The following is a 15985-nucleotide window of genomic DNA, read 5'->3' as shown; positions in this document are numbered from 1 at the left end:
GGGTGTGCAGGCCATGTGCACGGTGTGCGGGCACAATGTGCATGGTGTGCGGCCAAGTGCACGGTGTGTGGGCCATGTGTGCATGGTGTGCAGGCACAGTGTGCATGGTGTGTGGGCCATGTGCAAGGTGTGCAGGCCAGGTGTGTGGGCACAGTGTGCACGGTGTGCGGCTGGGGCCTGCATACTGTGCGGTAGGGCAGCGCACAGTGTGCGACGGGGCTGCACATAGCATGCGGTGGGGCCGCACACAGCGTGAGGCAGGGCTGCGCACAGCGTGCAGTAGGCCCAAGCACAGTGTATAGCAGGCCGCCGCACAACATGCAGCAGGGCCACGCATAGTGTGTGGAAGGCCCGTGCACAGGTGTACGGGTAGGCTGGGCTTGGCTGAGCCAGTCGGTTGGGTGGTCGGGCTGGGTCGGTGCGTGCGACATACGCGCAGAAAAACGTGATTTTTTGGGAATGATTGCTAGAGATCCGTCAGTCCGATTTTGGCGTACCATATATCATCGGAATCTTATTTTTAGGCACTATCCATCTGTATGGTCATCTTGTCCGGATTCCTTCATATATGGAAAGTCAAAATTGGACCCCTTCCCTCCTACATGCGGGGATTTCTAGGGTTTCAGACCTGGTAGTGTTTTGAGGTTATCTGGGTAGGTAGGGGATGAATTTTAGGGTGTTTTGGGTCAGGTAAGGGATTTTCTAGGTTTCCAGCAGGACTGTCCGTGCGTGCGGCATATGTGCGGGAAGGCGCGACATGAGCGTGAAAAAATGTGATTTTTCAGGAATGATTACCAGAGATCCATCATTTCGATTTTGGCATATCATATATCATCGAAATTATATTTTTGAGCACTATTTATCTGTATGGTCATCTTGAATAGATTCCTTCATATATGAAAAGTCAAAATTAGACCTTCCTCTCTCCCACGTGGGGATTTCTAGGGTTTGGGGTAGGGGAATGTTTTCATCAGCATCTCTGTCGGTCGGAAGTTGGAAGTCACGTCCAAGATCCATATTTCATCATAGCCAGAGGAGGGTGATAAAATAATGTGTCTACAGAATGCCCCTCTTTGGTAGAGGCCTGTGCCAATGACCGAAGGGCAAAGAAAAGAACGACCACATTTTGTCACCCAGAGTATATACTGTCGTCATCTTGCTCAGTTATGACAGAGTTGAAACAAGCAATAGATAATATCTTCTATCTATGAAGTTGAGGACTTACCTGGGACAGCTAATTGTGGAAAGGAATTCACTACTCTTCCAATCCAGTAAAAAAGGTTAGTACTTCGATTCTAATTCTTCCTTAGCTGGGCTTCCCATATGCCAATTCAGGGAAATATAGTATCCATGCTAGGTCTTTCGAGCCAATCTGGACTATCTAGGATTGATGGTTACAAGAGAGAAATTCTTTGTTCTTCCAATCTTGCAATAAATAAAAAACATTTGATTTTTTAATTTTCCTTAGCTGGGCTTCACATGTGCCAGGTTAGGGAATTTGGTCTTCCAGGCAGGTTCTTTCGAATTAGGCTGGGCTATCTGGTCTTCCAAACGGGTTCTTTCAAACCGGGCTGGACTCTCTTGTCACACCCCGTTCACACAGAACTGGGCCGGTGATCGAGTTAACTCTGGTTAACCCAAATCTGCCAGGATCATCTGATACAGTATCCCACCACAGCATACCCACATCTAAGATAAGTGTTCAAAAGTTCAGTGGAAGACTTAAATTACCTGTAAATATCTCCAATATACTTGATACCCAAACTGTAGTATATAGCTAAGTACATGTGGGGCTGCAGGCATGATATTTATACAAAAGAATAACAATTTACGTATCAAGTACACAAAAGGGGAGGTCATCAAAAGAATCAAAAAGCAAAATCCTGTACAGTGTCATTACTGCTGTCCCGCAGCACAACCCTCGCACGTACAATTAGCACCATGCTCATACTCCTTGGGGACTTACCAATCCTCAACGAGAAACTCAACAGTGGGGCCCAACTCCTGATCTTCAGGCGGGTGACCTACCAAATCATCTAAAAGAGGTGTGCACGTGGGATGAGTTCACTAGCTCAGTAAGTGAAAAGAAAGACCACACAACAACCACATCCATATGCACTATATGCTATGCAATTCATTTTAAATCTTATCCACCTAAACAACATTATTAAGTCTTAGGTTATGTGCTACTCACAACCACAGTGCGAGTATGCCCAGGATACTGAGTCACAAACTCCATCCCGCGATACGCCCATATGGTTGTGGGAGAAAGCCCACCGTGAGTACTAAGAAAAGTAAAGCATGCCGACTACCGACTCTCAACATAAAAGTAAATGACAGAAATGTAAAGGTGCCGACCTCGGTAATTTAAAAGCAGTACGATTGGCCCTCTTGAATATACCACTGAGGTTGTCGACTGCCCTAATGACTAGCCGGGCGTATGTCTAACTGCCACAGTGACCCGACAACCGCGACCACTACTTCCCCCTAAGTGATAACCTAGCACCTCAACCCCTGTTGGGAAGGGTCATAGCACAGGAAATGATAATCCTAAATCGCATGTTCCTATATGATAAAGTATGATTGCATAGTACCATCGCGTCTCATACCACGGGCCACCAATGCACTCATTTTCAAGCCGACTACGGCGTCTAGTCTAATAATGCATCATGCACAGTAATCCAACCATTCATCATATAAGCACATCAATCATTTAGCATTGAGAATGTAAAGCACAACACAAATATCATAAATCATTTGTTTAGAATGCACAAGCAATGCGTGCGAATGGCATACGAGGACGACTAATCTATACATAATTTGCATGATGACATGGCTAGTCTAGATAAAATTTAATTATGTAAAAAAAAGCCTTAAAATAAATTTAAATGTCCTCTCCCCACTTATTTGTTGGGTACAAAAACTCACGTTCGGTACGGGTGAGATCCGACATGAGAAACGTAAATTCTAGTGGAACCTATCATAAGCGAATGGGGTTAGCATTTCACCACCTTGGGGTCAAAACTAACAATGTTTGATGTTTAAATCATGTTTAAAATCATAAAAGAAGGTTGTCTACCCGTTTTGGACCCATTCGGGCTCAAAAATCTAACTGGTGGGCCAACAGGTGGGCCAGACAGCCCACTTGTCTTCACCCGCTGGTCCACCAGGTGGGCCAGATGGCCCGTCGGTTCAATCGACGAGCTCCCTCAGGCGGGTGGGTTCACCCACCGATCTTCACCCGTCTGTGGGAACTAAGGTGCTGCCCCAATAGGCGGGCGGCTTCGCCCACTGGTCTTCGCCCACCTGTGGAGGAAAAAATCGGCTTTCAACTTTGAAACATTTCTCAACCTTGGGAAAACCAAATGGAGCTATTCCGATCACATTTTCTACATATCTAGAGGTCTTATAAGATGATTCTAACCTAGATCTAAGTTAGATTTAAGGATTGAAAAGCAATCTTACCTTCTTGCTCAAGAACTCTTCCAAAACCCCAAAATCACCTCTTAACTCAAGAAAACCACCAATGCTTCTCAAATCTTGTAAACACTTCTTTAAATCTTCAAAATCAACACATAGACCATCTATTAAACCTTAGATTCATCATCTCAAGTGGGATTAACAAGATCTCAAGGAACTCTTCCCAAGTCAAGGGTTTCACTTGGGGTTTTGCGAAAGTTTAAGAAGTATAGCCTTCGCTCACCTCAAATCGTAGGTCTCGTGATGGGGATCACTTTTTCGGTGCCGGAATGAGAAGATCAAACCTCGGCATCGCTTAAAATCATTTCTTCCTCTTTTTCTTTTCCTTTCTTCTTCTTCGTTCTCTTTTCTTCCTTTCTTTTCTCTCTCTTCTTTACTTTTCTCACCCACTCTTTAATGCATTAAATGAGAAAAAGGAAAAACACTAAGTACTATTTATAATAAAAAATATCTAGTAACCACATGGGTGGGTCACACAGGTGGGCGAGTTCGCCTGCCTATGACCGTCCACCTGTTGGTTAAAACTTAGCCAAATAATTGAGATTTCGATGGAATTTGGCTCCGACATGTATCTTACTCTCGGCACAAGATATATAATACGTATACACATTAGGATACGGCTACATACCAGCATTACCTGTATATAGCCTTATGATACGTGCATGTACATAGCTTGGGTACACCCGTCTCCTTTGGTACTGACTCGGACTTGTCTGGCCAACCTGTGTTTAAAGTCACCCTTGCCATCATGATCCATAGGGAACCTGCCTTAACCCTCTCTGGTTCGGGTCCTGCATGGTTAAATTGGGTCAATCGTGTAAGTAAACCAGGTTTTAAAAGTAGGGTATCACATTTACCCCCCCTTTTTGAAAAATTTTTCCTCAAAATTGCCGTACTTGGTTGTTCAAAAAGATGAGGGTACTTGGCTTGGATTTCATCCTCTTTCTCCCAAGATGCTTCTTCAAGTGAATGATTAGCCCATCGCACCTTTACAAAGGAAATGGAGCGGTTGCGAAGGGTTTTCACTCTTTGGTCCAAGATTTCGACTGGCTATTCTTTATAGGTCATATCAGCTTCTAGATATTTTGGTTCCATGGGTAACACATGCGATGGATCATGAATGTATCGCTTCAGCATGGATACATGGAATACATTATGAACATTCTTGAGCGAAGGTGGAAGAGCAAGCATGTAGGCTATTGAGCCAACCCGAGTCAAAATCTCAAATGGGCCAATGTATCTCGGGCTCAACTTACCCTTTCTATGGAATTTATACAACCCTTTAGTAGGAGAAATTTTGAGAAACACCTTTTCTCCTGCTTGAAACTCAATGTCTTTCCTACGGGTGTCTGCATAGCTCTTTTGATGTGACTGAGCTACCTTAATCCTTTCTCGAATAACATTGACCTTGTCACATGTCATCTGTTTCATTTCGGGTTCTAACATTCAGCGTTCGCCTACCTCATTCCAATACAAAGGAGTTCTACACTTCCTACCATATAATGCCTCATACGGAGCCATCCCAATTGTAGCTTGATAACTGTTGTTATAAGCAAACTCCATAAGGGGTATATATTCTTCCCAACTATTACACATTTCCATTGCATATGCCCTGAGCATGTCTTCTAATATCTGTATGGTTCGCTCTGACTGACCAGCAGTCTATGGGTGGAAAGCAGTACTTAAGTTCACTTGTGATCCCAAAGCATGCTGAAAACTTTTCCAAAATATGGAAGTGAACCTTGGGTCCCTATCTAACACAATGCTCACTAGCACTCTATGCAAGCGCACTATGTTATCCATATAAAGTTGTCCTAACTTGGCCATAGAGAATTTGGTCTTGATGGGAATGAAGTGAGCAGTCTTAGTAAGCCGATCCATTATCACCCAAATCGCATCTATCTCCTTAGGTGTGCATAGTAGTCTGGTGACAAAATCCATCGTAATCTATCCCACTTCCAGTCTGGTATTGGGAGTGACTGAAGAGTACCATAAAGTCGATGCCTCTCAGCTTTTACTTTTTGACATGTAAGGCAAGTCGCCATATATAGGGCTATTGTGATTTTCATGTTTGGCCACCAGTAGTTTTGTTTGAGGTCCTTATACATCTTTGTACTTCCTGGGTGGAGTGAGTTTTCAAAGCTATGTGCTTCCTGCACTATCTTGTCTTGTATCTCCAAATCATCGGGCACACAACCTACCTTAAAACAACAATGCCCCGTCGCTGGCTAAAACGCAGTCAGGGTTATTCATTGTTTGCTCTTGAATCTTACTGTTGTAACTCAGGATCCAAAGGTTGTTTCATTATTGCCTCTTGTACGAATTGTGGGCTGATTGCTAAGTATGAGAGTGACACAATCTGTGCCTTCCGACTCAACGCATCTGCCACTCCATTAGCCTTACCAGGATGATACTGAATGTCACAGTCATAATCCTTCATGAACTCGAGCCATCTCCTCTGCCTCATATTCAAATTTCTTTGGGTGAAAAAGTATTTAAGGCTTTTGTGATCACTGTATATCTCGCACTTCTCCCCATACAAATAATGTCACCAAATATTTAGGGAAAAATGACTGTGGCTAGTTCCAAGTCATGAGTGGGGTAGTTCTTCTCATATTCCTTTAGTTGTCGGGATGCATACGCTATCACCTTACCGCGTTGCATGAGAACACAATCCAACCTGATCTTAGAAGCATCAGTGTAGACTGTCATTCCCCCTGTGCCTTCAGGGATGGTCAACATAGGGGCTGACACCAACCTTTTCTTCAATTCCTGAAAACTTTTCTCACATTCCTCTGTCCATTCAAATTTTATCCTCTTTTTGGTTAACTTAGTCATTAGTGCTGAGATCCAAGTAAAATTCTCAATGAAGCGCCGGTAGTACCCAGTTAAACCCAAGAAACTTCTAATTTCTGTAACATTCTTGAGGTTTTCTCACTCTACTACTGCTTTTACCTTATCAGGATCCACCTTGATTCCATCCTTAGACACTATGTGTCTCAGGAATCCAACTTGCTTAAGTCAAAATTCACACTTACTGTATTTGACAAACAATTGTTGTTCTCTCAGCCTCTGTAATACCATCCTCAAGTGTTGAGTATGCTCCTCTTCCGTATTAGAGTAGATCAAGATGTTATCAATATAATTACCCATTTATCAAGGACATCTTGAAATACTTGATTCATTAAATCCATGAATGCTGCCGGTGCATTGGTTAACCCAAAAGATGACATTGGAAACTCATAGTGACCATACCGAGTTCTGAAAGCTGTCTTGTGTATGTCACCGCTCTTTATCTTGAGCTGATAATAGCCTGATCTAAGGTCTATCTTTGAGAATACATTTGAACCTTGTAGTTGGTCAAAAAAATCATCAATGCGTGGCAATAGATACCGGTTCTTAATGGTTAGCTTATTCAATTCCTGATAATCGATGCACATACGCAAGCTACCATCCTTCTTCTTGACAAACAATATAGGGGCACCCCAAGGTGAAACACTTGAGCGAATAGACCCCTTCTCCAATAATTCTTGCAACTACATCTGTAACTCCCTCAATTCGGCTGGTGTCATCCTGTATGGAGTTTTTGACACTGGAGCTACTCCTGGAATCAAGTCTTTGGCAAATTCTAACTCTCTATCAGGCGATAGATGCATCAGATCATCTGAAAAGACGTCAAAAAATTCTTTAATAACTTCTACCTCTTCTAGAGGTATAACCTTTGCATTAACATCAAGTACCGATGCTAAGTAACCCAAACATCCACTTTTCAACAACTTTACCGCTTGAAGAGCAGAGATGAGGACCTTTCTAGCCCATTTTATTTTATCTGCTTGGTATACCAGTTCTTTCCCTTCATTTGTCAACCTAATTAATTTTTTAGCACACATCACATTTGCTCGATGGGCCGGCAACCAATCCATGCCCAGTATAACGTCAAAATTCTGCATATTGAATTTGATGAGTTGTGCATTCAATTTCTTTCCACTGATTTCAATTGGGCATGGCCCATACACCTCCTTCAACTGTGTAACTTTGCCTATAGGCATACTAACAATCATCTCATGATCTAGTAACCTGGGTGATATACCAAGTTTCTTAGCAAATCTCTTAGATATGAACAAATGTGTATCTCCTAAATTAAGCAAGACATAGGCTGGTATACCCGATATAGGTAGACACCTAGTGCAACAATGCATATAAGTATAGCAGGTCATCAAAATTCAGCATAAGGAAAATCTTAAATTAAAATGTACCTGCTACAACTTCCGTGCTGGCCTTAACTTCCTCAGCTGATAAGGCATACATTCTTCCTTGCAGTTGATTCCCCTGAGTTAAGGGAGGTCTGTACACAGAGGGCTAACTAGATGGTAAGGCTGGTCTGACTCGAAAGTGTTTGGAAAAATGCCCATAAGAGTGGCAATTAAAGCAATGATCTGTGACACCGAAACTGGGGTAAGGCCCCTTTGTACTTGACCTGATGTAGATGGGGGACGGGGTGGTCTTGTGACTGTAGGCACCGTACTAGTGTTCGGGTGAAAAGATGTAGAGTCCGGACCACCAACTGGTCGAGGATGGTAGCTAGATGGCCTATAGGACTGTCTATATACAGGCCCAGAACTATACGACCCACCGTATACCTTGGATGAGTTGCCCATGTCCGGAAATGGATTAGTCCTCTTTCACAATCCAGGTGTGAGGGATTGCTCTCCCTTCTGCTTATCTTCCATGGTTTTAGCTTTTTGCACAATCTGGCCATAATCTATCAAATCTAAGATCTCGAGCACTGATCCAATAGATGCCTTTAATCCCTTCAGAAACCTTGAGCCTTTTCTTCAGCTAACCTTATATGCCTAGGGGTAAAATGGAACAAGCTTTCAAACTACTACTGATACTCAAGGATAGTCTTATTCTCTTGAGTCAAGGCCATGGATTCCATCTCTTTACAGTCTTTGAAGCTACGAGGGTAATGGTTTGTCAAAAACAACTCCTTGAACTGCTCCCATGTGGGTTTCGGATGTGTGGTAAACAATATAGGCTTAGAGGCTTACAAACAAGAGTTGGCTTCATTCTTGAATTGCAGCCCTACACAAATAAGCTTCTGTGCCTCAGTGTACTCAACTACATTAAATATCTTTTCCAACTCTTGGATCCACTGGTCTGGCTTTAGAGAATCACTCCCCACCTTAGAGAATACAGGTGGCAAGTTCCTCTTGAAAGATTCCACTACCCTTATCGTATTATTCGTCGATGGATAATTGGGTGCATATGCCGGATAGTAAGGGTACGGAGGGGGCACCATATATGGAGGAGTGCTGAGTGGCAGAATTGGAGTTGTACCTCCGACTTGTGGTCCTATACCAGACCCTACAGGTGGGTCTTGTGGAGTAATTATCCGAGGATGTTGACCGGGTTGGGGAAGGTCTAACTGTTGCTGTATAGCAGCCATAAATGCCTGCTATTGTCGAAGCATTTGTTGCTGGAAGGCTTGCTGTGACTACTGAACTATGGTCACAACATCACTCGGAGTGATGACAGGTGGAGGATCCAGAAGTGTGGTCAAAGGTGGGTCCCTTTGTGCCACACCCTGGTTAAGGGTTTCTTGAGATTGGGGAAGTGGGGTTTACCCCACAGAGCGGGACCTTCGAGGATTTGGTGGTCGACCGATAGGACGAGGACCACGTGAGGTTCCTCGAGCATTACTACCGGATCTAGTGCGTACCATCATGTCCTTGCACCTGGATCATACCGGACATAAAACATTGGTTAAGTACCTTAGAATTTACATAAGCACATAATCATTTCCCATTCTATGACATAGCCCATGAAATCAATTTCACTCTATGGTTCACACACTCTTAAATTGACCTTAAACTCTCAACCTGACCACATAATCATATGCCAAAACATAAGGTATTGTAGTGTATGATGTCTTGCATCCAGCCACAGCTTAGATCCAAGAGTACTGTGCTAGCACTTCGACAAGTAGGATGGCAGTCCTGTGCGATATTTTTTTTTTTTTGCTAATAATGTATTATTATTATTTCTCCTATTATTATTATTATTAAAGGGGCTTTTAGCCTCTTTCGATCTTCATTTCTCCCATCTTCTACCTTAGGCTCAACTCAGGGAAATTTTGAAAGGTTACTTGGTGCATCCACTCACGACTTCATTCAACGATTCCATGGATTTTGGAAGATTCAAGTGCTTTTCACTCTCAAGTAAGTATCTTCTCCATTTCTCTTCTTGGAACATATATTTTGGGTGTTGAATCCATTTATACTTCCCAAAACTTGATTTTTTTCATATTTCTTTCCATAGAATAATCATTCCATGAGAATATGATGCATCTTTTGTGACACATTCATAGTTTTGGGCTTTACTACCCAATCTATGAGAGAAAATCCCAAACCATGCCCTAATTTCTCCAATATGGGGTTTTCTTCTATCTCTACCCTTTTCTCCTCAACTAATAACTCAAATGGGATTCTTATCCTTGATTTGCACTTACATTGTTGGAAAGATCATGGAAACTTGTATATGCATGCAATTCCATCTCTTTTCCATGAAAATCCATCTCTTTTGTGTTAAGTTTCTTGAAAAGAAAAAAAGAAAAAAATCCTGGGGTTTCTATGATTCTCTTCACTTCATTCCATACTTGTGAAAAACTTTGAATCCCTCTCATTCCTTGCACCTCAATGCATAATAGAATTTTTTTTGCATATTCTTAGTTGTATAATGATAGGTATTACTATCATTGACATGTAAGCTTCAAGTTCAACACTTTTACGGGATTTTCATTCTCTTGGATTGAACTTGCACATTGAAATTGGAGCTTTCCATCATTTGACACCAATTACCCCACTTGAGAAAATTCTTATGAGGCTTTCCATCACTTCTCACTTGCCATGCTTTATACTCCTTTGTTACTTTTCTATTTTACAATATGCTAGTGGATGCCATGTTTGGGGATTTCCTCCTCTTCATTTCTCCATGGCTTAACCACCCCTCTTTTTATAATGATCCACATTATGTATTTAGGTGCATTTACATGTGCTTGCTCACCCACCTGTTTACTTCCTTTGTCATGCAACATTCTTATTTATCATTATTTCTTCTATTTTCTTACTAGGATGTCTTCTCGCAAGGGTAAGGAACCTGCATCCTCTTCCAATAGACATAGGGTCACAACTTCAAAAAGGAAGGGTGTAGGGACTAGTTCCTCAACCTTTCGTTCAAGGCAACAAGGACATGCCCCCATAGATCCTCAAAACTATGATGAGGGACTCTTCTGGAGTTCGAGGGCAGTAACGAATTGGCAGACCTTTCTAAAGAATTCTGTAATGATGGAGAAAACTGTGGTAACTTATGATTTCAATAAGATTTAATTACAAGAGAGGCTTATTGCACTGGGTTGGCAATCCATCCTTAATATTGACCACCCATGCTATGAACACCTCGTTCAAAGATTCTATTATAATTTGGAGGTCGCTTACTAGTATGGGGAGTACTCAATCACCAGCATGGTGAAGGGCTGAACATTCGTTTGACTGTAGACACTCTTGCTAGTATTTTAGATATGTCATCAGTTGGGCATCAATTCTATAGCCGTGGGCCCATCCTTAAGTTTGGAGATGCAGAACCACATTTACTAGACCATTAGTGGTAGTAAGGTGCGTCCGGATTCTGAGACGATATTCAACCCGGAGGCTCGTGTATTTGCTCGCTTGGTTCAGTTTAATTTGCTCCTTAGAGGAGGTCATAGGAACCAAGTGGGCTTCATGGCAACCTACATAGCCTTCTGCATCTAAAAGGCCTTAGGGGGAGGTGTCGAGCATTTATGTTTGCCCTACATTATATTTAAGACTATGGAGCATCATGCCACACATCCTGAGGGCGGAGGTTTCCCATATGGTAGGACCCTCACCAGGGTTTTTGAGTTATTTGGGGTGGATTTGAGTGGTGAGGAGGGAAAGATTCCAACGAACAAATTTAGCAAGAAAAACCAATGCAGGATGGGTCTCCAAGCTCTTATGGATGTACCTCAGAGGGCAGGAGCTGAAGGAGGCAGGAACGGGGGGAATGTCCACAGGGAGGATGTCCACATGGAGGAGGAGGAGGAAAATAGTGAGGAGGATGAGGATTATGATCCTCAATTCAAAGAGGAGGACTTTTTGGACAAGGATATCCTCGAGGAGGAGCCTCTTGATTCAAGAGATGCTGGTCCTGACTTTGTTAGGGCTGCAGCATAACATAGAGCCCCACCACCTGAGAGTGATGCATTTAACTTTGAGAGCATGATGACCAGTATGAGGGCCTTGAAAGATAGGCAAGATTAGCTTCTGAGAAGACTAGATGAGAGTGCTACTAGAGAGGAAAATATCTTAGAAAGGTAGGCTACATTAGATAATTCCTTCCTAAGATTGAGCGAGGATTTGAACACAACGGCCAATGCCATTTCGGCGGACTTTACCAGACTCCGGAGGGATGTGCAACTAGTGAATGCGAGGTTTGATTACTACGATCGATGGCTCAAAGTTAAATTGAGGCCTAGGAGGGATGGAGTAGTAGAGCTAGATGATGATGAGGGTCTCTGAGGACTTAGCTTGCCTATCCTAATCAACTTTTTACTTGTCTCTATGTTGTTTATGTGTTTATAGTGGACTATATTTTTTTTTTGTACTTTTCTCTGTAATTTGGACTTGCTAATATGGTGTTATGATGTTGTTGGTGACTTTTAGTTAGTTTTGTATGCTTGATAAACTTATTGTAATTTGGTTGTAACAACGTTAGTTAGCCTTTGTTGATTATACTTATTCATATATGTATGTTGTCTATCAGGTGCTTCTACTTGAAAATTTTGGAAAATCTTGTTTTAGCGTTGTTATACTGCGAAAATTTTGTTAAATCCGTACTCGATGGGTTATGCAATCAAATAATTAATCTTTTATTTATTCCAAGCAAACTTTCTCTAATGCATGCCATGAAATGCAATAATTAAATGCAGCTATTTTTTTATCTTGGCTTTTAAATCTTTAAAGTTTTTTACATTTACCCAACCCCATTTCCTATTATAGATTCTATGGGGTCTAAATGGTATGTTGTGAGTGGATAGAGTATCAAGCTTTGATACCATCGTTGTCACACCCCGTTCATACAGAACCGGACCGGTGACCGAGTTAACTCCGGTTAACCCAAACCTGCTAGGATCATCTGATATAGTATCCCACCGCAGCATACCCACATCTAAGATAAGTGTTCAAAAGTTCAGTGGAAGACTTAAATTACCTATAAATATCCCCAATATACTTGATACCTAAACTGTAGTATATAGCTAAGTACATGTGGGCCCATAGGCATGATATTTATACAAAAAGAATAACAATTTACGTATCAAGTACACAAAAGGGGAGGTCATCAAAAGAATAAAAAAGAAAAATCCTATACGGTGTCATTACTGCGGTCTCGCAGCACAGCCCTCGCACATGCAATCAGCTCCGTGCTCATACTCCTCAGGGACCCACCAATCCTCAATGGGAAACTCGACAGTGGGACCTGACTCCTGATCTTTAGGCGGATGACCTATAAAATCATCTAAAAGAGGTGTGAACGTGGGATGAGCTCACTAGCTCAGTAAGTGAAAAGAAAGACCACACAACAACCACATCCATATGCACTATATGTTATGCAATTCATTTTAAATCTTATCCACCTAAACAACATTACTAAGTCTTAGGTTATGTGCCACTCACAACCACAGTGCATGTATGGCTCGGGTACGAGTCACGAACTCCATCCCGCGATACGCCCATAGGGTTGTTGGAGAAGGCCCACCATAAGTACTAAAAAAAGTAAAGCATACCGACTATCAGCTCTCAACATAAAAGTAAATGACAAAAATGTAAAGGTGCCGACCCTGACAATTTAAAAGCAGTATGATTGGCCCTCTTGAATATACCACTGAGGTTACTGACTATCCTAATGACCAGCCGGGCGTATGTCTAACTGCCACAGTGACCCGACAACCTTGATCACTGCTTCCCCCCAAGTGATAACCCAACACCTCAACCCCTGTTGGGAAGGGTCGTAGCATGGGGAATGACAATCCTAAAGCACATGCTCCTATATGATGAAGTACGATTGCATAGTGCCATCGCGTCTTATACCACGGGCCACCAATGCACTCGTTTTCAAGCCGACTACGACGTTTAGTCTAATAATACATCATGCACTGTAATCCAACCATTCATCACATAAGCACATCAATCATTTAGCATTGAGAATGTAAAGCACAACACATATCATAAATCATTTACTTAGAACGCACAAGCAATGCGTGCGAATGGCATACGAGGATGACTAATCTACACATAATTTGCCTGATGACATGGCTAGTATAGATACAATTTAATGATGCAAAAATAAACCTTGAAATAAATTCAAATGTCCTCTCCCCACTTATTTGTTGGGTACAAAAGCTCACGTTCGGTAAGAGTGAGATCTGGCGTGAGAAACGTAAATTCTAGTGGAACCTATCATAAGCGAATGGGGTTAGCATTTCACCACCTTGGGGTTAAAACTAATGATGTTTGATATTTAAATCATGTTTAAAATCATAAAAGAAGGTTGCCCACCCATTTTGGGCCCATTCGGGCTAAAAAATCCGACTGGTGGGCCAATAGATGGGCTAGACAACCCACCTGTCTTTGCTCGTCGGTCCAACAGGTGGGCCAGATGGCCCACCGATTCAATCGATGGGCCCCCTCAGGCGGGTGGGTTTTCCTGCCAATCTTCGCCCGCCTGTGGGAACTAAGGTGCTGCCCCAACAGGAGGGTGGCTTCGCCCGTCGGTCTTCGCCCACCTGTGGGAGCGAAAATCGGCTTTCACCTTTGAAACATTCCTTAACCTTAGAAAAATCAAATGGGGTTGTTTCGATCACATTTTCCATACATCTAAGGTCTTATAAGATGATTCTAACCTAGATCTAAGTTAGATTTAAGGATTGAAAAGAAATCTTACCTTCTTTGCTCAAGAACTCTTCCAAAACCCAAAATCACCTCTTAACTCAAGAAAACCACCAATGCTTCTGAAATCTTGTAAACATTTCTTTAAAACTTTAAAATCAACACATAGACCATCTATTAAACCTTAGATTCATCATCTCAAGTGGGATTAACAAGATCTCAAGGAACTTTACCAAATCAAGGGTTTCACTTGGGGTTTTGCGAAAGTTTAAGAAGTATAGTCTTCGCTCACCTCAAATCGTAGGTCTTGTGTTGGGGATCATTTTTTCGGTGCCGGAATGAGAAGATCAAACCTCGGCGTCGTTTAAAATCATTTCTTCCTCTTTTTCTTTTCCTTTCTTCTTCTTCGTTCTCTTTTCTTCCTTTCTTTTCTCTCTCTTCTTTACTCTTCTCACCCACTCTTTAATGCATTAAATGAGAAAAAGGAAAAACACAATAAGAACTATTTATACTAGAAAATATCTAGTAACCACATGGGTGGGTCACACAGGTGGGCGAGTTCGCCCTCCTGTGACCGCCCACCTGTTGGTCAAAACTTAGCCAAACAATTGAGATTACAATGGAATTCGGCTCCGGCATGTATCTTACTCTCGGCACGTATCTCACTCTCGGCACAAGATATATCATACGTTTACACTTTTGGATACGACTACATAGCAGCATTACCTGTACATGGCCTAATGATACGTGCATGTACACGGCTTGGGTACACCCGTCTCCTTTGGCACTGACTCAGACTTGTCTGGCCAACCTGTGTTCAAAGTCACCCTTTCCATCATGGTCCATAGGGAACTCGCATTAACCCTCTCTGGTTCGGGTCCTGCATGGTTAAACCGGGTTAACCGTGTCAGTAAATCAGATTTTAAAAGTAGGGTATCACATATCTGGTCTTCCAGGTGGGTTCTTTCAAATTGGGTTGGGCTTCTGATCTTCCAGGTGGGAGATTTCGAACTGGACTGGGCTATCTGGTCTTTCAGGCAGGTTCTTTCGAACTGGGCAGGACTATCTGGTCTTCCAGGTGGGTTCTTTCGAACCAGGCTGGGCTATCTGGTCTTCCAGGCGGGTTCTTTCGAACTGAGCTGGACTATCCATTCTTCCAGGGGGTTCTTTCGAGCCAGGCTGAGCTATCTAGGATTGGGTCAATGAGATTGGACCAATTGGGGTCGGGTCAATGCAATTGGGATGCCTAGGGCCAGTTCAATCATGTCTTTTCTTGATTTTTCCTTGATTCTTGATTTTCGGTTCAGAATTTGATTTTTGATTTTGATTCTTGATGTTGATTTAGAATCTTTTGATTATTGATGCTTGCTTTTGACCCATAGGAATTTTTTCTTATATTTTCTGCAAACACAAACACATGGATATTTTATTTCTTTTTTCTTTTCCCCTCCCCTTGCTTGTTCATTATTTTATTTTAGCATCTCTATGAAAACTTACTTTTGGCACAAAGAAAATATTTCTTCCTTTTTTTTTTTTTTTTT

The 15985-nt window shown here is 42.2% G+C and overlaps 1 protein-coding gene across 1 annotated transcript in view; it reads right to left on the bottom strand.

The window, feature by feature from the left end:
• Positions 1-15985, bottom strand: part of LOC122064931 (beta-adaptin-like protein A) — a 61829-nt gene that overhangs the window by 3379 nt on the left and 42465 nt on the right. The window lies entirely within an intron of this gene.

The sequence above is a fragment of the Macadamia integrifolia genome, chromosome 2, assembly GCF_013358625.1.
Source record: "Macadamia integrifolia cultivar HAES 741 chromosome 2, SCU_Mint_v3, whole genome shotgun sequence".
NCBI lineage: Eukaryota > Viridiplantae > Streptophyta > Magnoliopsida > Proteales > Proteaceae > Macadamia > Macadamia integrifolia.
Note: the sequence above shows the minus strand (reverse complement) of the source record. Positions and strands in the feature narration are given on the sequence as shown.